The sequence below is a fragment of the Ranitomeya variabilis genome, chromosome 1 (genome assembly GCF_051348905.1).
Source record: "Ranitomeya variabilis isolate aRanVar5 chromosome 1, aRanVar5.hap1, whole genome shotgun sequence".
Classification (NCBI taxonomy): Eukaryota; Metazoa; Chordata; class Amphibia; order Anura; family Dendrobatidae; genus Ranitomeya; species Ranitomeya variabilis.
The window spans coordinates 693173844-693201581 of record NC_135232.1 but is presented as its reverse complement, the minus strand read 5'-3'; the positions used below and the strand labels follow the sequence as shown (position 1 = coordinate 693201581).

The 27738-nt window shown below is 43.1% G+C and overlaps 1 long non-coding RNA gene across 1 annotated transcript in view; it reads left to right on the top strand.

Moving 5' to 3' along the window:
* The window catches only part of LOC143776810 (uncharacterized), a 45775-nt gene that overhangs the window by 16859 nt on the left and 1178 nt on the right, over positions 1-27738 (top strand). The window contains exon 2 of the long non-coding RNA XR_013215913.1: positions 26852-26963. This is a non-coding gene — a long non-coding RNA (uncharacterized LOC143776810). The remainder of the gene's footprint in view (positions 1-26851; positions 26964-27738) is intronic.

The window sequence follows — 27738 nt, the reverse complement described above, 5'->3', positions numbered from 1 at the left end:
CAATAACAGACTGGTACAGAGAGGAGAGGACCCTGTCCTTGCGAACTTACATTCTACATCCATGAAAGCTAATAGTGCCGGGGCCCTATAGACGGAAGGTGTTGGAAATGGCCCATTCACATATCTTGGGGGGACATCTGGGAGTGGAAAAAATGAGAGAACGGATCGTGCAGAGGTTCTATTGACTTGGGCATCACCAGGAAATTGTAAATTATTGCAGGTTCTGCCCTACGTGTCAGTTAATGGCCCCATACCTCTCACTTTCGAAGTCCTCTTGTGCCATTGCCCATTATTGAAGTACCATTTGAGAGAAGTGCTATGGACTTGGTGAAATCTGCTCGTGGGTATCAATACATATTGGTCATCCTGGACTATGCCACACGCTATCCTGAGGCAATTCCCCTGAGAAACTCCTCAGCAAAGAGTATAGCCCGCAAGTTGGTCCATGTTTTTTCCCGGACAGGTTTGCCAAAGGAGATCCTGACCAATCAGGCAACACCTTTTATGAGTAAGGTGATGAGGGAGTTATGCAAGGTCCTGCAAATCTCCAAGCTGAGAACTTCAGTGTATCATCCTCAGACAGATGGCCTTGTCGAAAGGTTTAATAAAACACTGAAGAGCATGTGGAGGAAAGCCATATAAAAGGACGGTAGAGACTGGTACTGTCTCTTACGTAACTGTTGTTCTCCATCTGTGAGGTTTTACAGACCTCTACGTGGTTCTCGGCATTCCAACTTCTATATGGACGACATCCGTGAGGTCTCCTGGGTATAGCCAAGGAAACCTAGGAAGCCAAAGTCACACCCCACCGGAGACGCTGTCAAAGGTCCAAAAACAGCAGTGCTTGGAGTTGCTCCAGAAGAACAGGGACCTGTTCTCGGAATTGCCGGGGTGCACAAAGGTCGTAGAACACAAAGTTCTGACTGAGCCACATGTGTGTGTAAATGTGAAGCCTGATCAGATTCCCAAGGCCCGTCAAGAAGTGATCTCCAAGGAGGTGTACATATGTTGAAACTTGGGGTCATTGAGGAATCTAAGAGTGGTTGGTCAAGCCTGAGTATCCTGGTCCCAAAGACAGATGGAGAATGGAGGTTCTGCAATGACTATCGGAAGTTGAATGAGGTCTCCATGCCATGCGTCGAGCTGATCGAGAGACTTGGGCCCGCAAGGTATATAACCACCTTGGATTTGATGAAGGGCTATTGGCAGATCCCCATGGCACAGGGAGCCAAGGAGAAGACTGCATTTTCTATGCCGGACAGGTGTTTCCAGTATGTCCAGATGCCATTTGGACCACAGGGGGCCCCAGCGACCTTCGCGAGAGCTATGGATAGAATTATTTTACCCCATAAGCAATACGCCACGGCATACCTGAACAATTATCTTTAGCCCAGACTGGGAGAGTCATCTGGAAAAGGTCTAGGCGGTGTTTGATGCTCTAAGTAAGGCGGTGTTTTCAATCAACCCAAAAAAGTGGGCCTTGGGGAAAGAACAAGCAAAATACCTGGGATATGTAGTGGGGAGAGGCGAGATAAAACCCCAAATTAATAAAGTGGAGGCAATCCAAACATGGCCGAGGCCACTGTCAAAGAAACAAGGTAGAGCCTTCTTTGGGATCGTGGGATACTACAGGAGGTTCATCCCGAACTTCGATAGGATGGACGCACCGCTGACTGACCTCCTTAAGGGGATGAAATCGGTAATGATCAAATTGTCTAAAGAGGCAGAGTGAAAAAATGAATCTGGTAGGACGAAAGTATAGCTTGGTATCTGACCACGCCCCAATCAGATGGATGAGAGAAACACAGGGGAAAACTGCTAGGGTCACCCATTGGTTCTTAGCCCTACAAGATTTCAACTTCCATGGAGAACATAGAGCAGGGAAGCTACATGGTAATAATAATATAATAATAATAATTTTTATTTATATAGCGCCAACATATTCCGCAGCGCTTTACAACTTATAGAGGGGACTTGTACAGACAATAGATATTACAGCATAACAGAAATCACAGTTCAAAATAGATACCAGGAGGAATGAGGGCCCTGCTCGCAAACTTACAAACTATGAGGAAAAGGGGAGACACGAGAGGTGGATGGTAACAATTGCTTTAGTTATTTGGACCAGCCATAGTGTAAGGCTCGGGTGTTCATGTAAAGCTGCATGAACCAGTTAACAGCCTAAGTATGTAGCAGTACAGACACAGAGTGCTATTAACTGCATAAAGTGTATGAGAACACGATGCAAGGAACCTGATTATGTGTTTTGTTTTTTTTTTCTATTTTTAATAGGCCACACAGGGATAGTTAGGTTAATGCGTTGAGGCGGTAGGCCAGTCTGAACAAATGCGTTTTTAGGGCACGCTTAAAACTGTGGGGATTGGGGATTAATCGTATTAACCTAGGTAGTGCATTCCAAAGAATCGGCGCAGCACGTGTAAAGTCTTGGAGACGGGAGTGGGAGGTTCTGATTATTGAGGATGCTAACCTGAGGTCATTAGCGGAGCGGAGGGCACGGGAAGGGTGGTAGACTGAGACCAGAGAGGAGATGTAGGGTGGTGCTGAGCCATGGAGTGCTTTGTGGATGAGGGTAGTATTTTTGTACTGGATTCTGGAGTGGATGGGTAGCCAGTGTAATGACTGGCACAAGGTAGAGGCATCGGTGTAACGGTTGGTGAGGAATATGATCCTGGCAGCAGCATTCAGGACAGATTGGAGCGGGGAGAGTTTGGTAAGAGGGAGGCCGATTAGTAGAGAGTTACAATAGTCCAGACGGGAATGAATAAGAGAAACAGTAAGAGTTTTTGCAGAGTCGAAAGTAAGAAAAGGGCGAATTCTAGAAATGTTTTTGAGATGCAGATAAGAAGAGCGAGCCAGTGATCGGATGTGGGGGGTGAATGAAAGCTCAGAATCAAGGATGACCCCAAGGCAGCGGGCATGTTGCTTTGGAGTAATGATTGAACCGCACACGGAGATGGCAATGTCAGGCAAAGGTAGGTTAGTAGAGGGAGAGAACACGAGGAGTTCAGTTTTTGACAGGTTCAGTTTCAGATAGAGGGAGGACATGATGTTAGAGACAGCGGTAAGACAATCACTGGTGTTTTCTAAGAAGGTCGGAGTGAAAGCAGGAGAAGAGGTGTATAATTGGGTGTCATCAGCATAGAGATGGTACTGGAACCCAAATCTACTGATTGTTTGTCCAATAGGGTCAGTATACAAAGAGAAGAGGAGGAGGCCTAGGACTGATCCTTGAGGAACCCCAACAGTAAGGGGAAGGTGAGAGGAGGAAGAACCAGCAAAACATACAGTGAAGGATCGGTCAGAGAGATAGGAGGAGAACCAAGAGAGAACGGTGTCCTTGATGCCGATGGAGCGGAGCATAGTGAGGAGGAGCTGATGATACACAGTGTCGAATGCTGCGGAAAGATCCAATAGAATTAGCATGGAGTAGTGACCATTAGATTTAGCTGTTAGTAGGTCATTAGAGACTTTAGTGAGGGCAGTTTCAGTAGAGTGTAAAGAGCGGAAGCCAGTAATGCTGATGTCCTCTCGAGAATCCCTTTTCTGATAGGAGAAAGTGCCAAGCCCCTCAGCTTTAGGCAGTGGGGGGAGGTATGTAGTGTGGCTAATGGTCGCATAGTCGATGGGAGGTATGTGTCACAGAGATAGCTTGTCTCTGTGATGTAACCCAGATTATTTTCTCTAGTGCATGAAAGCACTAAGCGGTTCATTTGTTGCACCTGGGACCAGGTTGCGGGTAGCTATGAGAGATGGGCGGGTCTGGCTCTGGGTGTAGTTACAGCCTATATAATGGAGGCTATTGTTTGGCACATGGTCTGTGTGTTTGGCTCCAGACCGAGCCTGAGGACTGGACACTACCCCAGCCTGTGTGCCCACAGGCCTGACAGAGCAGAGCCCTGCTGAGGACATTTTGTGTTCTGTTTGCCTGATCTAAAAGCTGTTTATTTTCTGTTTGTGCTTCTAGGGTTTATGAAGCAATAAACCCATATGAACTTTTAAAGGAATGAGCCTGCTGTTTTCCTCCTGTCACACCCAAGTGAGTAAAATCCCTACAGGGCATATATATCAGCTGATGCAAGCACACCGGTTGCAAAACGAATAGGGGAACCAAGATGAAGGTGTCACTCATGCACTGCTGAGGATGGACAGACAATGTAATATATTAAATAAATAAAAACATTTATTGTACAGGAGTCAATGCATTTCGAGGTCACACAGGACCTGTTCATCAGAACAAAAACCTAGTGTGACTGTCAGAAATGATTGTCTTTTATGCTGTATTTTTGAAAAAACCTGCCAAACCGGGCACATGACGATGTCAAAGTTCAACAGTCTCACGAGACTATTATCAATTACAGATCTAATCTAAAACACTTGACAAATTAAAAAACTTCACTATACATTACACTCATAAGTAATTTAAAATCAATAATAAAAAATAAGAAATAAAAATGTTATAAAAACATTGGAATCTTAAAATGTATCGGTAGAATAAAATTAGGTCCCTCTGTGTGAGAAGGAATAATAGAGAATGGGATACGAACTGCCAGAGGACAGCGCTTTTGGGCTATGAAAACGTGAGATAATGCTGTGAGCCACCGCAAAGATGCTTGCATGCAGTGCTACTAGAAGAAAGCAGGGAAAAACTATCATTGTGTGCATGTGGAATTGCATATTTAATAGTGTTAGTTATAAAGCTTGTTTTGAATTAATATTTTAGGAAATGTATCTATGTATGTAATAATGCTGCAGATGATAACGCATGCATAAGTAAGTAACAAAAAAGGAAAAGGAAAAAAGACGATCACCAACAAAGCTCTTGCCGTGGATGACGGAATGAAGAATTCTAAGTAGTGAGCTGAAATAAAAAAGTGCTGGTAAAGAGGTCCTACGTGATCTCGAAATGCATTGACTCTTTAAACCTGTGCAATAATTGTTGTAATATATTTAATATATTACATTTTCTGTCCATCATCAGCAGCCCATGAGTGTCACCTTCATCGCGGTTCCTCTACATGTGGCGGGGGGGGGGCGGGGAGTTTTCTTTTGTGCCCCTGTACTGCTCCTGCCCTTACAAGGACAGTTCCCAAGTATATGCTGCTACGATGTACCCACCATGGTATATATTGTTGGAAGAAAGCAATATACCACAGCCTATACTTGGGAATTGTCCTTGTGAGGGCAGGAGCAACACAGGGGCACGACAAGGGATGACAGGAAACCCACCTCCCTACATGTCATCATCTCATCTGTTTCTGCGTGTCTTCAATCTGCTAATGACTAAACTGAATGAATTGGTGAGATCAAACCATTTACTACTGAACACTGATTCAAGCACTAGCACTTTATTACCTTGTTTACTTTTTTTGTCACTTTTGTGTATGTCTGGAGTGTTTTTTAGTTATTTGGAATAAAAGGGAATCTCTCCTTGCTGCCTTCCTGACAAGTTAAACCCCAAGAAAGAGACTTCCTGAACAGAAAAAAAGACATTTCTCTAATTTAGCAAAGAATACTCCCTCAATCGCTATAACGTAACACGGACATGTTTCTGGCAAGAATATTAGAATATCATCCTTGTAAATCACAACATATCTTCCAATGCAAAAAGAGAAAATATAATTCATAAAATTTTGAAACACAGCAGATGCATTGGATAATCCAAAAGCCATGACAAGGTTTTCAAAAAGACCCACAGATATTAGAAACACTGTTTTCCACTCATCACTCTTCCGCATGCGGATCAAATTGTAAGCCCCTCTAAGATCAAGTTTAGAAAACACCCTAGCCCCAGGAGCTGATTTTGTAGGTTGGAGATGAGTGGAAGTGGGTATTTTTAACCGTGATCTTGTTTAGTTCTTGTAAATCAAGTATGGAGACCCCCCATCTTTCTTTTTAACAAAGGGGAAGTACAATGAGCAGCCTGCTGTTCACCATGTCTCTCACGGACTCTACAGTCCATTAGTATGATCTGAGTCATGGACTCCACCAGAGAACAAGAAGTGTCATGGAGTACCAAAGCATCCTTGAAGGTTTTGGAAAGGCCATTTTGGAACTGGCGCCTGAGAGCAGCATCATTCCATAGAACTCAGTACAGTAGTCCTCAGCTGTGTGACTTCCCTATGCCAGGTTCATGATGTTAGCCTCATTTACCCGGATTCTATCAGGTGCATCATATTGCAGACCTAAACTGTCAAAAAGGATTCAACGGAGAACCGTTCTGGGGCTTGTGGGGACAAAGAATATGCCCATGTCTGAGAACCCCCTCGCAATAGGGACTTGATTATTCCCACTAGCTGAAACTCCTCCCCTGACGGCTAGGGGTGCAAGGTAAAAAATAACCTACAACTCTCTCTGAATACACTAAACTGGTCTTCCTGTCCAAAACAATTATCAAGGAGGGACATCACAGGTTGGGGAAGACCAACTGTACATCAGAGGGTATTGACATCACAGCCACTGCTGGCTGTAGAGGGATATAGGGGGTCTTCAAATTATGTATCTGACCCTGCAACTGAAATTTTTATGGTTCCAGACTCTGGAATTCCTTAGCTAGATCCTGAGGAAAAATAGCCACCTGGTTGCAAAGCATGTGAACAGGCTCCATACTAATGGAAAAGAAAAATGTATCTGCCAGACGTAATGTGACTCTAGTCACTTTTCAAGACCAAGCCATGAGGATAGTCAAAAAGTCCAAGGTCAGAAGCCAGGAGGGTACGTCATAAATAGAAGGAAGAGACAAAGGGGTCATCAGGTAACGTTCCAAGGTCAGAATAACAGGATAGTGGATCTGAAGAGAAGAGGTTAAACAGACGGATGTTCAGAACGAGGTCCAAGGTCAGGCAATGAAAGATCAGAATACAGAACTCAAGGCACAGAGGAAACAAACCACACTTGGCTGAATGTATGTCTGGCAGAGGTCTGGAAAAAAAAGCTTAGATAAGTAGCATGGCAATTATTATTATTATTTATTTATATAGCACCATTAATTCCATGGTGCTGTACATGTGAAAAGGGGTTACATACAGTGTTATAGATATCATTAACAGTAAACAATTTTACAATGACAGACTGGTACAGAGGGGAGAGGACCCTGTCCTTGCAGACTTACATTTTTCGGGATAATGACAGGAAGTCGGGGTGCTGCATCACTGGTGGTGGTGAGGCAACAGCTCTGGTGGTGTTGAGGTGGCAGCTCGGGTGGTTGATGAGGCGGCAGCTCGAGTGGTTAGTGAGGCAGCAGCTCTGGCGGTGGCGACGCGGCTGCTCGGGTGGTTGGTGACATGGCAGCAGTTCGGGTGGTTGGTGGGGCGGCAGCTCGGGTGGTTGGTGAGGCGGCAGCTCAGGTGGTTGGTGAGGCAGCAGCTTGGGTGGTTGGTGAGGCGGCAGCTCGGTTATTGCAGGCTGTAGGCTTTCCTGAAGAGATGGGTTTTCAGGTTCTGTCGAAGGATCAGAGGGTGGAGGATAATCGGATGTGTTGAGGTGTGGAATTCCAGAGGATGGGGGATATTCGGGAGAAATCTTGGAGGCGGTTGTGTGAGGAAAGAATAAGTGCGAATGAATCACCTGGGACAATGAACACTTGGAGACAGCTGACGCCTCCCAGTCTCAGATTGGATAGCCAAGCTGTCAATCAACACACTGACAGCTCCAGCATGTCCATGTAAAAGATTGGACAGCTGAGCTGTCAGTAATTGCATCCCAGACACACCGAGTTGTGGAACCGTGATACCCAGATCCTTTAACCGTACCTCATAGGACATAATTTACACTCCACTCACCTTCCAGGATCACAGAGGTGTTCAGCATGGTACAGAGCAGATATCGTATCTCCTCTTGTAGAGGGCCATGCTTGCTGAACAAGGAACATTTTCACACTCAAAAGATATTTACATTCACTGACGGGGAACAGAGCTACATAAATTTTAAAGGAGTTATCCAGGACTAAGTTTTTACCCCCATATTTTCAAAAAAAGCAGGTAGTTGCTAACAGAGGCAGTGACCTGCAAAATCTACTCATTGTCAGCTCAGAGCAGTCACCGAACACTCCTGCTGGCAATTTGGCTGTTCCACATCAACAGAACAGCTCTTATTCCTGGCTGTTTTATCGACGGGCTGTGGCTGCCGACGTCATGCTGATCGATAGCCAGCTCCCCGCACTTAGGCAGTGGGGAGCCAACTGTCAATCAGCATGACGTCGGCAGTAGCGCTCCATTGACAGAGGAGGGCGGAAGAGTAGGCGCTGCTCTGTCGACATGATGTCAACGATAGCTGCAGAGGTCTGAGCAGGGCACAACAGACAGGTAGGTAGCAACTATGTGCCTGCTAGTTCTTAGGCCCATACTAAAAAAAAAATATTCCTTTATAAATCCTTTAAGGTTTTGATACACAAGATAATAATTCTACAGGGACATCAGGAATTAATCAGTAGAAGAAAAAAAGCATACTTAGCTTTAGAAGACAAAACTGTGATGAGGATAGTGCCATTTCATACAGCTCATGTAAGTAGAAGGAGTCCCCATAGATATTATGCGATATGCAAGGTAACTTTTCCAATAATAAATGAACATATTTAATTTCCTAATAATAATAATAATAATAATAATAATAAAATTCTACAGTTTACACTTAATTGAATTTAAAGGAGCTTTTATTTTTTTAGATATTATTATATGACTCCCTCTGCCAACACTCTCCTTGTTCAGGCAGCGCAGGAATTAACCCAACACTGACATTCAGAAAGTCTCCACTAGACTAATAATGATGACATCATGACCACCAGTTGCCTGTGTCAACTGATTCGATGAAGGGTTAGGAAACTGGTGGTCATGAGCACTGGTTTGGGAGAGGATGCCGAGGTCAGTATTGCCTCCCCCTGTCAATTTATTTTTAAGAAATTAAAAACTCTTTGAAGGTTTTTAAGGACATTAACATTACCCATGAATGCTTTCTGGATGTTTTCGACATTGATCCATCATTACCATCTCTATGATCCATCCCACTACCTGACCCTTTATAGGGCACTATTCAGGGGAGGTCAAGATCTGTATATTCAACCAGTAAGGTCCACTATCCCTTGGGATTAAGGGTGAAGAACAGTTTAAATTAAGTTGACTATACACATGCAATCGCTGATGGATGACTTCTCCATACAAGTTTATAAAGGGGAGAGTGAAGAAAGTCCCTGCCAGATGGTTATAGTATCAACTTGTCTCCTGAATAGCCAAAAGACTGGGCATTAAAATTCAAGCTACCAGATATGTATCCCCCAACATCATCTGTTAGGGGTAAGTAGAGAAACCCCCATGAAAAAAGTGAAAGTGTATTCAGCTCACCCTAGGTCGGTTCCTTATGAACTCAGGAGAGAAGCACGGGATCGCCTCTCTGCCAGACGCTGAGGCAAATGCTTGTAGTTAAGGAGAGATCCAGCTTCAGCAGATAAAATCACAGTGTTCGAAAGAAGTTCAGTTCTCCCTTTTTCTGACACCCTTTCTCCGGTAATCCTGGCAGAGTCACAGCAGCTATGCTATATTTTAATGGATACAAATAAAGCATTTTGATTTTATCTGCTGAAGCTGGATCTCTCCTTACCTACAAGCAAAGAAACCCCCATACGTAGTAGATTATCATTCGATCCTGCCAATATGAGGGATTGACCGACAGCTTTTTGGTAATGGTGATCGTCAATTCAAAGTAGGATACTGGAACTGCTTGGTGGGAGGATTAAGGAGTAAAGTGTCTACTTCAGGAAAGCAACACACAGCATAGGGAGACATATTAGGTAAAAGTATACAATTAGCCTCTCCCAAGAAAAAGAACGCTGGTTCCTAAATGGCAACTGTTGGACATAGGATGGCCCGTTGTGGTGCCAATAAGTGTCCCGCAATTACAAAGAGAGGTGTCATGATAACTGTGCCACATTGTCGATGGCACTCTACACCCATCATGTTGATGGCACTTTACAGCCATCATGTCGATGGCACTCTTTATCATCATGTTGATGGCACGCTACATCCATCATGCCGATGGCACGCTATATCTATCATGTCGATGGCACGCTACATCCATCATGTCGATGGCACTCTAAATCCATCACGTCGATGACACTCTACATTCATCATGTCGATGGCACGCTACATCCATCATGTCGATGGCACGCTACATCCATCAGGTTGATGGAACGCTACATCCATCATGTCGATGGCACGCTACACTCATCATGTCGATGGTACTCTGCATCCATCATGTTGATGGCACAAGTCAATGGCACTCCACATCCATCATGTTGATGGCACTCTAAATCCATCATGTCGATGACACTCTACATCCATCATGTCGATGGTACGCTACGTCCATCAGGTTGATGGAACGCTACATCCATCATGTCGATGGCACGCTACACTCATCATGTCGATGGCACTCTGCATCCATCATGTTGATGGCACGTGTCGATGGCACGCTACATCCATCATGTCGATGGCACTCTAAATCCATCATGTCGATAGCACGCTACATCCATCAGGTTGATGGAACGCTACATCCATCATGTCGATGGCACGCTACACTCATTATGTCAATGGTACTCTGCATCCATCACGTTGATGGCACGTGTCAATGGCACTCCGCATCCATCATGTTGATGGCACTCTACATCAATCATGTTGATGGCACTCTACATCCATCATGTCGATGGCACACTAAAGCCATCACCAAGGTGGCACTCTACATCCATCATGTCTATGACACTCTGCAACCATCATGTCGATGGCACTCTATATCCATCATGTCGATGGCATGCTACATTCATCAGGTCGATGGCACACTACATCCAACAGGTCGATGGCACACTACATCCATCAGGTCGATGGCTCGCTACATTCATCATGTCGATGGAACTCTGTATCCATCATGTCGATGGCATGCTACATCCATCATGTTGATGGCACGCTACATCCATCATGTCGATGTTTGATACATCTGTATCACCAGAATTCAGTCTATCCAGCATCCAGTTTTGGGGTGCACTCTTGGCTTAAGGCGTTTCATCCAGGCCTTGCCCCGCTTTTGCACTTCACCTGCTGCATCATCTTTCTATTGCTTGACCGCGAACATGAAAAGCACAAACCCATCCTATATAATCCATAATGTTCTCTAAACAAAACATCGATACAAGGCTTCTCCTCTTTCTTTTTTTTCACAAATTGGAAATATCCACCATAAAATTTATGACCCCTCCAGCTCCTCTATGGAAACCAAATCTGGTGACAGAGCGGGTTCCCCTGGGTAATGATTTGCTACATAAATATGTATGTGTCGCCTTGAAGTGCTGAAAATGCTGATAATAAAGATAAACTAAGTATATATAATCACAATAGCTGCTCTCTTTTTATACGACTCTATTTGCAATAAAACGAGATTCACTGATATGAGGAAATTGCTAGGTTGGGAAATAATTGGACAGGGCTTTAGCGGGAACATGAGGAAGGAAAGCTCTCGAGGAACATCACTTAGTAAGTGCTTCTCATGTCACATATTTATACGCCTGGAGATTGGGAACTGGATCCTATAGTTTCACTATTATTTAGTGGATTTTTTTTCTTTAGAATGCTTTATGGCTTTTTAGACATCTCTGTCTGTAATACTGCCGAAAGGATGTCCATCGTCGCCCGTAATATATTGTGGTTTTTATATAGTCGGGTGTCAGGCAACATGCGCTTATTTACGGCAACGGCGAGAGTAATTTAAGTCAGCAATGTCATACAAGGACTCATGGACACTGAATCACCAAGTGTTATTTCTACTTTTTTAATGGCTTTCACTTACAAGGTGAAAAAATACCCATTAACCCCTTCACAGCAGGAAACGTGGCAAATCTCCACTTACTAGTAAGATTTCACAGTCTTTAATCCATGACTCCATTAGGATATTGAATTATGGAGACTTCTGGAGGTTTCCTCCAAGTTTTATAATTAAATTATTATGATAAGGGTCTTAAATTTTTTTTTTTACATTTTTTAGAAACAGCGTCACTGTTATTCATAGACTGTGTCTGGTATTGCTGATAAATTGAATGCGGCTGAAATGCAATTAAAAAAATTCCATTGAACAAAAATGGAGCTTTTTCTGGAAAAAAAAGTAGGATTAATCTTATAAAATCTCTTTATTGGGCTTCGCAGACCTAGTCTGTCAGTGTATTATGAGATGTGCTATAACTTTTCCTTTCAATGACACCTTTTACAAGTCAGAGACATGGGCTGAATGACAAGTTGGTTGTAGAAACATCCCAAATAAACTATTCATCATAATTAGTACCAGTCATAACACTATGAAACAACCAAATAATATCACCACTACCCAGTAAATAGTCATTCATGTGTAAAGTGTTTTCCATCTGGCCCAGGCCACCATGATGACTTCTCCCCATCCTACTGCTATCCTCAATTCTCATGCCTGTTACTACTGTGAGGCAATGAGGGGGATCATATTTGAGAGTCGATATATATCCCCCAGGAATGTGGACGGAGTCTTATAAGACCCACTGGAGTGCCTTGTATTCACAGCAGGACGACTGCGAGTCACAAGGCAAAGTAAAAGTAAGTGTGGACCTGGTCAAGCTATTTGGCCAAGTAATTGTTCAGGAAAACCCGTTATGGGCTTTTATTTTTGAAACAGACTACAAGAAGGTAGTGAGGTTGGTCCGTTTCCTCCAGCCAGATTTTCCATGTGGCCTATGGCAACAGGTTGATTGTTAAAAACCCTACTAGGGGTTGGGTGTGTCAGTGTGGAGTTTGGAGCAAGCAGAGCAGTTGGCTCTGCAAAAGCTCAGCCTGTGTGAAGGAAACACAGAGCCAAGCAGAGCGAACTCCTGGCACCCCGCTGCATGATACAGTGGTGCAGTCACCCTCGGCAACAAGACGCACTTATGTACTGTCTTGTTTCCCGGCTGCGATCCAGAGGATACCGTGTGTTGTGCATTGTGTGAGTTAGGGACATTAAACACATTTTGCTGTGAACTTTTCCTGTGGTCACTGTCTGTCACACTAAACCAACCCCGCTCCATTACAATTTCCTGTTTGACCCATCACTGCACCCAATACTTCAAAAATTGTATCATTACTATAATTATTGCCCAAAAGGCACAGACACAGAATGGTTAGTGACAAACAGAAGGTAATAGTAGCCTGTACTTCCTGGAAAGTTATTTTCCCTAATGAAGCCCCTTCAGTCTGTTTGGGACATGTAGAAGAATGATTGTCCAGAGAAGAAAAGGTGAGGGCTACCATGAGTTCTGTGTCTGCAAACAGTAAACCATTCTAAGACTATCCATGGGTGGGGGCTTTTCATCCATGGATGGGGTTCACCACAATTTTGCCTAAAAACACGGCCATGAATAGAGAATCTAAACAACCTCCAAAAGCAACTTCTCCCATCATCCAGGAGCAACTTAGCGACTAACAATGCTTTTTCCAGAATGATGGAGACCATGTCACAAGTCAAAAATTATAATACAGACGCTCAATGAGAAAACATTGACATTTTCGATCCATAGCCTGGAAACAGATTTAAATTTAAAGGACTTTAATGAACGAGAAGAAGCCAATGGCCCCGATTTATCAAGATTTGCATTTTGCACTCAATTCTTGATGAACCGTGCGCTGGAATACGGTCTGTGAAATTCATTAAGTGGTGTGCACCTCTTATTGAATTTGGTGAATCTTTTCAGTTGCAGTGTCCCACCACTAGAACTGTTCTTCAGTCAGAGTCTGGACTTTTCTGTAATAATTTAGGCCCTATTGTGCCATAAATTATAATTAATTTGTTGGCTGCACGCTGCCATGTCCCTTCCCGAAAGGGCTTTGCCCACTTTTCAAAAAGTTGGCCAAGTTGGCCATAACTGGTGTGAAAACCTCAGCACTGTCACATGTTAGATTTTGCCATGAGGCTCCGCGACTTGATTCCCGTAGTCCTCACCTTCACCTCCTCCATCCTGTCTTGTAGTCAGCATCAGTTCAGAAGACTATCCAAAGATCTGATATTTGCTCCTTCTGTGACTTTTTTCAGGTGGGATCTTGTTTTTTTTTCTTTATGTCCTCTTCTTATTTTCTTCAGCTTCCAGATTTTATCCATAAGGCATGGCTTGTCGCATATACTGCCAATGATCAAACTCTTATTGATTCAGAAATCTATCTTTGAAAACATTAGTGCTGCATTCATTTTAAGAGCTTTTCGCCCCTTAAGTAGGGGGGAGCCTAGTAAGTCTTACAGTGGTGGCCCAAAGTTTTGAGACAGACATAAAGTTTTCTCCTTCAGTGTTTTATAATTTTTTAGTAGGATGTTTCAATGATTACTGAAGGGCAAATATCAGCATTGCATACATTTTTAAACTTTGACAAATGCATCAAGTTTACACAAAGACTCAATATTTCCAGCGCTGACCCTTATTTCTCCAGACTTCTGCCCTTCACCCTAAGATGTTAGCTCCTAGGCTAGATCTTGACTGATGACCCATTCTTGTCTCATCATAGCTTGGAGTTTATCATAATTTCTTTGCTTCTTTTTTGTCCACCCTTTTTTGAGGTTGATCACAACAAGTTCTCAATGGAATTGACATTTTGGTTCCATGACAAGGAAACTCTCTAGATCTGAAGGTTGTGTTCACCGAGCCACATAGTTATCACTTTTGTCTTTTGACCTGGTCTACATTATGCTGGAAAAAGCATCACCACCACATTGCTCCTGGATCATTGGAAGGAATTAATCTCTTCTTTATTGATGGCAGGTTTCTTTATAATTGAGCCCCCTACCTTGGATGAAAAGCTCCCCACACATGAATGGTCTGTGGAGGCTTTACTGCTGGCAGACAGAGGACTCATCGCAACGCTCACCTTTTCTTCTCTGGACAATCATTCTTCCAGATGGCCTAACAGTTTGAAGGGGCTTCATCAGAGAAAACAACTCATCTACTGCAGTCCAATCCCTGTATTTCCTTCGAAGTTATTATTTTTATGAACACCCCTTCAGACTATAAGGATATCTAGAAGAATATCCAGAGAAGAAAAGGTGAGCGCTGCTATGAGTCCTCTGTCTGGCAATAATAAAGCTTCCTGAGACCATTCATGTGTAGGGGCTTTTCATTTTGGAGAATTTTCAGAATTTTGTCGTCCAAGAACATGGCCATGAATAAAAAATGAAACCTAATCATCCTCAAAAAAAAACCTTCATCCATCATCCAGGAGCAATATAGTGATGGACAATACTTTTTCCAGCATGATAGAGACCATGTCACAATGAAAATGTGATAACTGGGTGGTTCAATGTACAATACATTAATATTTTAGGTCCATGGGCAAGAAACTCCCCAGATCTCAATCCCATTGAGAACTTGTGGCCAATCCTCAAAGTGGGAGGACAAACAAAAACACAAAAATGGTGATTAATCCCTAGCATGGATTAGATAAGAATGGGCAATAAGCAGTCAGGATTTGGCCCAGAAACTGATATCCAGCCGCCAAGGAGGCAAAGATCAGAGGTCTAGAGAAATAAGGGTCAGTGTTATAAATATTTAGGCTTTGCATAAAGTTGATATATTTGTCAACAAAAGTTTAATAAACTTATAAAAAGCTGATAATTGTATTTAAGTAACCATTTAGAAACATGAAAGATCTAAAAACAATGAAACATCAAACTGTGATAACCAAAATATATGTTAGTCTCAAAACATTTGGCCTCAACTGTACACCCCCAATATCTCACCCCAGAGCTGGATTAACAGCTACACTGTTCAGTACCGATGTACAGTATAATGTTATGTGCTTCATAGAGACAGGAGATCAGAAATCACATATATCTCAGTATACAAGAGACATGACAGAAGATAGTCAATAGTGTTATTCTTCATATTCTGAACAAATACGGTACTTAAAAGTACAGGCATACTTTTAGAGATGTATGGCTCTAAAATGTTCCCCTACAGCTGCACATAGATAAGTCCGTCCCTGTTGTCTCGGGTAGTGCCCCAAATAATTGCCTGTCCGATGTCTAACAATGTCTTTGCAGACTATTAATGATTTCAGAACAGGTGAAAAAGAAACATCCGCTAAAACCCAATGGCATTAACTTTACCGTTAATGACTTAAAAGATAAGAAGGTAAATGATCCTTGAAGGGTAACTACACTCAGGAAGATACTTTAAGTTTAGAGCTTGAAAAATAATGAATTTTTCCCGGACTGCTAAGTGTAATGGATGCTCCCTGCGGTCTGATTGCAGTCCATAGATACACGACAGTGAATGGTCCCTGCAGAAAATGCCACTGAAGATAATTAGGAAGGATTTCATTAAATCGATTTTATCACCTTAGCTTTATATTGCCTTTGTATGTCTTAGGCTTTCTTTACATCATGCTATGGTTATACTTTGGAGGTATATTTAAGGAGTGTACGCCAACATGCACCGCCAACATATGCCAATATACTGTATAGCCATATAGTGTCATAGGTTGGTCCAGTGTCTGACTGGGATGCCAAGACTCCACCAGTAACTGACTCTGGTGGTCCACTATTGAGCTACATGCAAATATTACATTCACAAATTTACCCGTGCTTCTATATAATAATAAACTGGATAGTTTATTAAATGAGTAATATAGTGAATCATTTACCGGCTCCCCTATGAGCCAGTCCAATCCTTGGTAAACACATAGATTGAACATGTAGCATATCACATATAATCACCAGATGCAACATACTCATATAGCAAAACACATGTAATAAAAGAAAGGACTAAGAACTATAGGAATAATTGCAGTGCAGACACATTTGCATACATCTTATTATACTACATAACTGCGCTTCATGCTGTACAAGTTACAGCCCAATTTCTGTTGAGTATTGTACAATAGTGGCCATTAGACTATAAAGCGAGTCTCGGGATACTAAAGTCAAAATGTAAAGAAAAGAAGAAGACCACAAGAGATAAATATGCCCACTAAAATTGATTTCGAAAGGGATTATAAAAGGCATTATGTATTTTTATTCCTTCTTCCGATGAAAGAGATGAGCTGCACTGCCAGATACATTGTTTTGGACAAGGTGTGGGTTTGTTTTTTTTGGGGGGGGGTGGAGAGCAGGATTTTCAATATTTGTGCAAATTGTCATAACAAAAACATTCCTTCCAAAATTGCATCTATAAAGTTAGGTGGAATTATATTAATACCACGTGTTGTACTGGGCTGACTAGTGGGAATTATGGCGGGTCCGCTTTTTATCTATACAATTTTTTATATCATGGAACACACAATAAGGTCTAAAAGGACATTTGGGATCGACCCATAAGGCTGCCGGTAGACAAAGTAGCTGATCGTCATCATGCATCCAAAAATCTGTCCCTGTGCTTAACCTGTCCAAGTCGAAAACAGCAGTGCATTGTGTAATTTGTGGTTAAATCGCTTATGGTTTTACCGTGCGTAAAAAATACTACATATATTGGCATTTTTAAGGCCCCCTTGCACTTTACATAAAAGTAGGCCAAGTCCCCCAACTTCAGCTGACCATCAAACATGCATTGGGGCCTCCTGACACACCTGATGAGATGATATTTAGGCAGAGGGATCAGTCTATTTGCATTTTATATAGCAAATCCTTATGTTTTCAGGTGAGATACCCAGATGTCAGAGGGGTCTGGAGGGGGGGTTGGTTGGAAGGAAATGGGTGGGTCAGTAGGGGGACAGAGAAGTCTGGAGGAGGACGGGTGTTTGGAAATGGACTGAGGAGTCTGGAGAGGACGGGTCTGGAAGGTCATGGGGTCTGGGAGGACAGGAGTCTGGGGGTAGGATGGGGTGTCTGGAGACGGATTGGACTCTGGAAGGGGACAGGGGGAGTCTAGAGGGGGACAGAGGAGTCTGGGGTGTCTAGAGAGGGATAGGGGACTTTGGAAGGGGATGGGGTAGTCTGTAAAGAGACGGAGGCATCTGGAGGGTGACGGAGAGGTCTGTGGAGGGACAGAGGAGTCTGTAAGGAGACAGGAGTCTAGAGGAGGATAGGGTGTTTGGAATGGACTGGGGAGTCTGAAGAGGGACTGGGGGTCTGGAGGGGGACAGAAGAGTCTGGAGGAGGATGGGATGTCTGGAAATGGGCTGAAGAGGGAATTGGGAGTCTGTAGGGAGATGGGGGAGTCTGTAGGGGTTCAGAGGAGTCTGACAGTTCTTCACTCTCCTTTTTGAAAGAATATGATCTGCTAGCTAAGCACTCATATGTACAGGAGATTTGGGAGATAGAACAGCCTGCCGAATGTACGATCAGTTGACGGCCATCTTATGTATGGTCAATGGTCATCTTTAGAAATAGACTTGGCGAATGATCGGCTCAGAAGTCAGCAATAGGGTTGTCTTTTGCTGAACCTTTAGGGTCTATTATTGTGCCAGTTGATGGATCCGCTTGTGGGCCAGTTCAATCCGGAAATTAAAAGTGTACCCATAGGTGATGCCCCTATACACTCCTGGTCTATTTTCCGCTTCCATTTTGAGATCATATTGTAACAGCCATCCTCATAGAAAATTACCAAAGAAAGAAAAATAGACAGAATATGATAATATAGCCACAAGGGGAAAACTAAGATACATAATAAAAAAGCCAGAAAATGAAAAGAAAGAATTACAAATCTGTCTTGAAATTAAAAATCCCTTATTAAAAAAAGGCATTTCTCAAACCCAAGCAGAATAGTAGAAATCAAAATATAAGAAAAAGCAATAGACACGTAGAACACCTCGGGGGCACAGGAGAATATTAGAAAGGAGAAATTACAATGCGAAAAAGGGTGAATATATGCAGAAAATGCACTGAACCGGACCGAATGTCCTCCAGCAAAGGTAATTTTCTTAAAGTGAACCCTTTCTTGGGATGAATTCTTTTTATGCACGTTTTTCATCTCGCCAAATGAGAGCTGAAATTGCACTGACAGAAGATTATTAGCGCGGTGATGGCTCCAAGTCCCAGGCAGACGGTTTTAAGTCATTTGAAAACAAACATTGTATTTATTGCATCTTTAGAGAACAATAAAAGGCGAAGAAAAACTTCTGTCTGGCGGTAATGAAAGGTTTGTGTTAACACGGCAGTAAAACGACGCGGCTTGTAAAGGAGACGTATCTATATTGACTTATTAAGAACACTTTAGTGCGTATTAAAGTATAATACGGGTATTAGAGGGAGAAGTTATGTCTTCGGTGCAAAAAGACACTTTTTGTGTTTTCCTATGACAACACTTCTTGCACAGGTGTTTTGTCATTTTTAGGCTTTGAGAGAGACACTTGGTTTTCCTTAGTTTTGATTTGGATTTGCTGCTTTGAGACTTAGAGTAACCATTTTTGTATTATTATTTATAAAACTGATTTTTTTATATTCATATATAATTTTATTTTTTATTCTTCTTTTCAGAAATCAATAGTACAAAATAATCAAAAATAATAAACTGTGTAATATATTTTATCAGAGAATTCAGCTTCATTTTCCTCCTGGACTGATCATCGTTCTCAAAATTCTCAATTCATGGGTAAAATCTGTCTTTACTGATACAAATGTTCCTATTACTGAGATCGGAGATAACAGTTAGTGCTCATAAAGTTCTATGGAGAACTGTGTCATTTCAGGACTTGCAGTGGAATGTCTGTCAGCCTCTAGCTCCTCCTACCCTCTCCATAGAACTTTACGAGCACCAATTGTCATCTCCTATCTCAGTACTGGGCAAATCTGTACTCACTGAAGACACGTTATCCCTAAATTGAGAGTGAAAGATCAATAAAGGAGGAGAATGCAGCAGATTTCTCTGATAATGATATATTATGAAGCTTCTTATTTTCATGTGTACTCTTGATTTATGACACAAAAATTGAAACGGTGGTTAATATGGCCACACACGGGAAACTGACAGTTGACCGCTCTATCCTGACTCCCCCATACACATACTTTCATCGAAGATGGATGGAGTACTTTTTATCTCCCTAGGACAACAGTAAAAACAGGAACTGATTTCATGGGTACCAAAAAGGAAAACAAGTTTTCCAGGTACTTGTATTACCCATAAAATTACAGTTCTTTCATACTTTTTTGTTATGCTGATTTTCTGTTACTCTTTCTGGAATTGTCTGAATTAGTTGTAAATGGGGTCTGTCCACATTCCCTAAAAGAGGCATGCCCATACAAGTTTTGACAGAATTCAATTAGTACTGAAAGTACCGAGTTGCACAGTTACAATCTACTTTGCCTGAACTGTCCTAATTTTTCAGATGCAATGCTGGAAAATTCAGGAATATCCCAGGCTGAAAAAGGGAGTGATGTTTAGGGGAACTTCACCTGAGAGTGCATGGCTCCTGTTAATTGGGGGTGTCCCTTGTGGGGTCGGTGATTTTCCAGGCAGGTCTCGGGATACTGCCAACAGCAAGGTTGGAAAAGTATGGATGTGCAGAGGTATACATTAGAATAAAACAACAATTTGGTATCACAGCTTGAATAATTCCAGGAGGAATAAAAGAGGAACAGTTCAAAGCAGAGTTCTAAGAAAGGCGGCTTCCCCATGGTTAGAGAAAGGGAATGCAAGTACAAAAAGAGTCCACAAGATATTTAGCACAAAAAAGGCCAAGTTGGTGGTTGACAGAGTCATGCTGTGTTTGTAGAAGCAAACTGTGGGCCATCATACTGGCTGTATGGGCCATCGTACTAGCTGTGCCGGCCATCATACTGGCTGTGCTGGCCATCATACTGGCTGTGCTGAACTGTGTGGGCCATCATACTGGCTGTGCTGAACTGTGCGGGCTATATTTGCTGTGTGGGCCACCATACTGTGTGTAGAACTGCGTGGGCCATAATATTGGCTGAGCAGGCTGCCATACTGTGTGTAGAACTGTGCGGGACATAATACTGTCTAGAACTGTGCGGGCCACCATACTGTGTGTCGAACTGTGTGGGACATCAAACTGGCTGTGCGGGCCGCCATACTGTGTGTAGAACTTTGTGGGACATCATACTGGCTGTCTGGGACGCCATACTGTGTGTACACTCCCTAACAGAAGTTATGTCGCTTATCCATGTTATGTAAATAAAAGCTTATAACCTGATGTTAAATTCATCCATTGGTTGTATAAATTATTCTTTTGAAAGCTGAAACCCTCCGAAATGTGGTTTAGGTTCAGAAAATAAGTTGGCATCAATGCAGAAATATTGATCAGTTAATGGACATAGAATGGTCAGATTTTGGCAAGACAAAAGTTTTGTCGCCTGGTCATATAATGCACCCAATCCTAGTTTACATCCTCACCTGTGCTCAGTAAATGATCGGTTAATTAGTGTGTGTGTGTATAAAAAGAAACCCAGCACCCCAGACCTTCACTTGAACTGCAACTTGAGTTCTGACATGCCAAAAATCCACCCTGCGACCAAAGCCTGGATTATCAAGGGGCTGAAGACAAGATCCACTGCAAAGGTGGCTGGCACCTTTAATGTGTCTCAGCATCAAGTACAAAGAATTAAAAAAAGATTTGAAGAGACTGGAGAGGTGTTTGACAAGCCTCGGTCCAGCAGACCCCGCAAGACAACTGCTCAGGAGGAACGTTTGTTGGTTATAAAATCCAAAGCAAGCCCCTCTTCCACTGCAGCAGAGCTCCAACAGGCCTGGTCACCTCAAGTGCATGTGTCAACTAGAACAGTTTGTAGGAATCTGTCTCAAAATGGCCTCCATGGTCGAATCAGTGCCCTGAGGCCAGCACTAAACAAAAGGCAAATAAAAAACCGTGCGGGGTTTGCAAAGTCCCACAGTCTGCTAAACAGATGGACGCTGCAAAAGTGGCAGAAGGTGGATTTCTCTGATGAATCTTCAGTAGAATTACACCACAGCCGCCGCAAATACTGCAGGAGACCTACTGGAGCCCGTAGGGATCCAAAATGCACCCAGAAAACAGTTAAATTTGGTGGTGGAACGATCATGGTCTGGGATTACATTCAGTATGGGGGTGTGCGAAACATTTGCAAGGTGGAAGGCAATATCAATAGATTAAAATATCAATACGTATTAGCTACCTCTTATATTCCAAATCATAAAAGGGGTCAAGTTCTGCAGCAGGATGGTGCTCCATCTCATACATCCATCTCTACAACAAAGTTCCTCCAGGCAAAAAAGATCAAGGTGCTCAAGGATTGGCCAGCCCAGTCACCAGACATGAACATCATTGAGCATGTTTGGGGTAGGATGAAAGAGGAATCTTGGAAGACAAAACCAAAGAATCTGGGTGAACTCTGGGAGGCATGTAAGACTGCATTCTTTGCTATTCCTGATGACCTCATTAATAAATTGTATGAATCATTGTTGACCCGCATGGATGCAGTCCTTCAAGCTCATGGAAGTCACACAAAATATTAAATATGACTCTAATAGCACCACAACTTCATTCACCAATGTTATGCAACATATATTTGTATTTTAAGTTACTTATTTGTTTGAATATCACATTACTTTCTGTGGGCGACAAAACTTTTGTCTTGCCAAAATCTGACTATTCTGTGTCCATTAACTGATCAATATTTTTGCATTGATGTCAATTTATTTTCTTAACCTAAACCACATTTCGGAGGGTTTCAGCTTTCAAAAGAATAATTTATACAACCAATGGATGAATTTAACATCAGGTTATAAGCTTTTATTTACATAACATGGATAAGCGACATAACTTCTGTCAGGAAGTATAGAACTGTGTTGGTCATCATACTGGCTGTGCGGGCCGCCATACTGTGTGCAGAACTGTGTGAGTTATAATACTGGCTGTGCTGGCTGCCATACTGTGTGCAGAACTGTGAGGACATCATACTGGCTGTTTGAGGAACGTCACAGTGGTGGCATCATACTGGCTGTGTGGGCCACCATACTGTGTGTAGAACTGTGCCGACATCATACTGGCTGTTTGAGGAAAGTCAAAGTGGTGGCATCATACTGTGTGGGGGGATTATATTGTACTTCTCAAAATATTTTTTGGAGAGGGTTGGTCAGGGGGTTCCACTTAGAAACCATGAGGATCCCATACTAATTTCTACACCTTGCGGGTAAAATTTAATAAGTATTTCATTACACAAACTAGTTATATCATAGCTATAGCCTTGACTTTTAAATGCTGGGCCAGGGGTCTTCATTTGCACAAAGGCAGAGTGTGTGCAGTATTCTAATACAGGAAATATATATATACTAGATGGTGGCCCGATTCTAACGCATCGGGTATTCTAGAATATGTATGTCCACGTAGTATATTGCCCAGCCACGTAGTATATTGCCCAGTTACATTGTATATTGCCCAGTGACGTAGTATATTGCCCAGTGACGTAGTATATTGCCCAGTGACGTAGTATACAACACAGAGCCACGTAGTATATTGCCCAGTGACGTAGTATATTGCACAGCCCACGTAGTATTTTGCCCAGTGACGTAGTATATTGCCTAGCCCACGTAGTATATTGCCCAGTCACGTAGTATATTGCCCAGCCACGTAGTATATTGCCCAGCCACGTATGTCACAGGTTAAAAAAACAAAAAATAAACATATACTCACCTTCCGGCTTCGCGTTGTAGCTCTGTCGCCTGTGTGGGGTGCAGGCGGCAGCTTCCGGTCCCAGGGTGTGATGACGTCGCGGTCACGTGACCGTGACGTCACGACAGGTCCTTCTCCCAGACCATCCTTGCCACCGGAACGTGCCGCTTGCATGGACCGGCTGGAGCATCGTGAGGAGCGGGAAAGGCGGCGTAGGTGAGTATATAATGATTTTTTTTTTTTAATTATTTTTAACATTAGATGTTTTTACTATTGACGCTGCATAGGCTGCGTCAATAGTAAAAAGCTTGGTCACACAGGGTTAATAGCGGCGGTAACGGAGTGCATTACCCGCAGCATAACACTGTCCGTTACCGCCGGCATTAACCCTGTGTGAGCGGTGACCGGAGGAGTGTATGCGGGCGCCGGGCAGTGAGTGTGGGGAGTAAGGATCGGCCATTTTCTTCTGGACTGTGCGCGTCGCTGATTGGTCGTGACAATGGTCGTGGGCGTTTTGCCACGACCAATCAGCGACTTGGATTCCATGACAGAGGCCACGACCAATGAATATCCGTGACAGACAGACAGAAGGACAGAAAGACGGAAGTGACCCTTAGACAATTATATAGTAGATTGGTACCGTGTTAGCCAGTAGATAGAAAAATATTTAGAATTGAGAGTCCTCAGTGGTTGATACCTTTTAATGGCTAACTGAAAAGATGGGAACAAATTGCAAGCTTTCGAGACTACTCAGGTCTCTTCATCAGGCACAGACTAAAAGAAATTCTGAAGAATCACATATTTATGCACAACACATCACAGAAAAAAAAACATGGATAAGACAGGTGACATGAAGCAGAATTACCATCTACTATATAATTGTCTAAGGGTCACTTCTGTCTTTCTGTCCTTCTGTCTGTCTGTCACAGATATTCATTAGTCGCGGCCTCTGTCTGTCATGGAATCCAAGTCACTGATTGGTCGTGGCAAAACGCCCACGACCATTGCCACGACCAATCAGCGACGCGCACAGTCCGGAAGAAAATGGCCGCTCCTTACTCCCCGCACTCACTGCCCGGCGCCCGCATACACCCCTCCGGTCACCCCTCACACAGGGTTAATGCCGGTGGTAACGGACCGCGTTATGCCGCGGGTAATGCACTCCATTACCGCCGCTATTAACCCTGTGTGACCAAGCTTTTTACTATTGACGCAGCCTATGCAGCGTCAATAGTAAAAACATCTAATGTTAAAAATAATAAAAAAAAAAAAAAATCATTATATACTCACCTACGCCACCTTTCCCGCTCCTCACGATGCTCCGGCCGGTCCATGCAAGCGGCACGTTCCGGTGGCAAGGATGGTCTGGGAGAAGGACCTGCCATGACGTCACGGTCATGTGACCGCGACGTCATCACAAGGCCTGCGCGGGAAGGACCTGCCGTGACGTTACGGTCATGTGACAGCGACACGGTCATGTGACCGCGACGTCATCACAGGTCCTGCGCGCCCGCTCGAGAAGGACCTGTCGTGACGTCACGTGACCGCGACACGGTCACGTGACCGCGATGTCATCACACCCTGGGACCGGAAGCTGCCGCCTGCACCCCACACAGGCGACAGAGCTACAACGCGCCTGCGGAAGGTGAGTATATGTTTATTTTTTATTTTTTTAACCTGTGACATACGTGGCTGGGCAATATACTACATAGCTGGGCAATATACTACATGGGCTGTGCAATATACTACGTGGCTGGGCATTATACTACGTAACTGGGCAATATACTACGTGGCTGGGCAATATACTACGTCACTGGGCAATATACTACGTGGGCTGGGCAATATACTACGTCACTGGGCAATATACTACGTCATTTGGCAATATACTACGTGACTGGGCAATATACTACGTCGCTGGGCAACATACTACGTGGGCTGGGCAATATACTACGTCACTGGGCAATATACTACGTCACTGGGCAATATACTACGTGGCTCTGTGCTGTATACTACGTCACTGGGCAATATACTACGTGGCTGGGCAATATACTACGTGGCTGGGCAATATACTACGTCGCTGGGCAATATACTACGTCACTGGGCAATATACTACGTAACTGGGCAATATACTACGTCACTGGGCAATATACTACGTCACTGGGCAATATACTACGTAACTGGGCAATATACTACGTGGCTGGGCAATATACTACGTAACTGGGCAATATACTACGTAACTGGGCAATATACTACGTCCCTGGGCAATATACTACGTGGCTGGGCAATATACTAAGTCACTGGGCAATATACTACGTCACTGGGCAATATACTACGTGGCTGGGCAATATACTACGTCACTGGGCAATATACTACGTAACTGGGCAATATACTACGTAACTGGGCAATATACTACGTCACTGGGCATTATACTACGTCCCTGGGCAATATACTACGTGGCTGGGCAATATACTAAGTCGCTGGGCAATATACTACGTCACTGGGCAATATACTACGTGGCTGGGCAATATACTACGTGGCTGGGCAATATACTACGTCACTGGGCAATATACTACGTAACTGGGCAATATACTACGTAACTGGGCAATATACTACGTAACTGGGCAATATACTACGTCACTGGGCATTATACTACGTCACTGGGCATTATACTACGTCCCTGGGCAATATACTACGTCGCTGGGCAATATACTACGTCACTGGGCAATATACTATGTAACTGGCCAATATACTACGTGGCTGGGCAATATACTACGTCACTGGGCAATATAGTACGTCACTGGGCAATATACTACGTGGACATATTCTAGAATACCCGATGCGTTAGAATGGGGCCACCATCTAGTGAGTGATAAACAGTTATGTCCATAAATATTGGTCCAATATTTATGGACATAACTGTTTATCACTCTTGGTAATTCTGCTTCATGTCACCTGTCTTATCCATGTTTTTTTTTTCTGTGATGTGTTGTGCATAAATATGTGATTCTCCAGAATTTCTTTTAGTCTATGCCTGATGAAGAGACCTGAGTAGTCTCGAAAGCTTGGAATTTGTTCCCATCTTTTCAGCTAGCCATTAGAAGGTATCAACCACTGAGGACTCTCAATTCTAAATATTTTGTAATATTCTAGGGGTTTGGAGGCGATATTGAAAACGACAACTCCTAGCAATTCAGTGTGAGGTTTTATTCAGGGCATGCTGGGAGTGATAGTGCGAGAGCCACTGCTCAAGAATGTACAAAATCCTTTATGTGCAGATTCCTCCATCAATACTAAGAAGACGGATGTTGGATAGAGGGGGCGATGGTGCAGAGCACAAATCTGAGCGAAGGGTACGCTTCAGCAACCCCGAGGCCATCTACATCCATGGTAGGTAAAAACAATCCTTTAATAGAAAGATTTTCTTAATTACCGTACTTCAAATAATGGGACTCTTGCAGATGCGAATTTTAGCCATAAAAATACTCCCACACTGAGTGAGATCAAACCAACACATTCTCTTCAAATGACTCCAAATGTAATACAAAATTCACCTGGTGGGCTGGAGTAAACTTGGGTTTATCGGAAAAAAAAGATTTTTTTTAGCGTATAAATAAAAGTAATTATGGTCCCACATATCAGATCTTCTAGGGTCATTGCGTTATGACCCAACTTACAGTTTGGGGATCAATGTCCCCAAATCTGCCAGAACATTAAAATTTCATGCAACATGGAATAAACCCTGACCCCATTATATTGTGGTTCCTTTATCCCTCATACATAAAAGACTTACATCGTCCGATAACTTGCCAATGTCAACAGGTTTCGTTTAACAGTATAATCTGTATGGGTATCCCTTGACAGACGATTGTTGAAGGTCATAAGGCTTTGGATGGCTGATTCTTTGGGCTCTAACAGAAAAGCCTCTGATTTCCGGCAGGGGCTCTGTCATGGAGAACATAGGAGAGCTGCTGTGTATGAGTGAATTTGGCAAAATGGCTGTCAGCCGAAAAATGGTTCGGCGGTAGCTATTGGAAAATTTATGGGTAGAGACTTAGAAATTGCAAATGAAAAATAGGACGTTGACAAGGGTGCGTTGTATTCTATTGTCTGGAAAATAGCTAGATCTGGCAAAGTTCATAAATCGATAGATCCAAGCTATAGG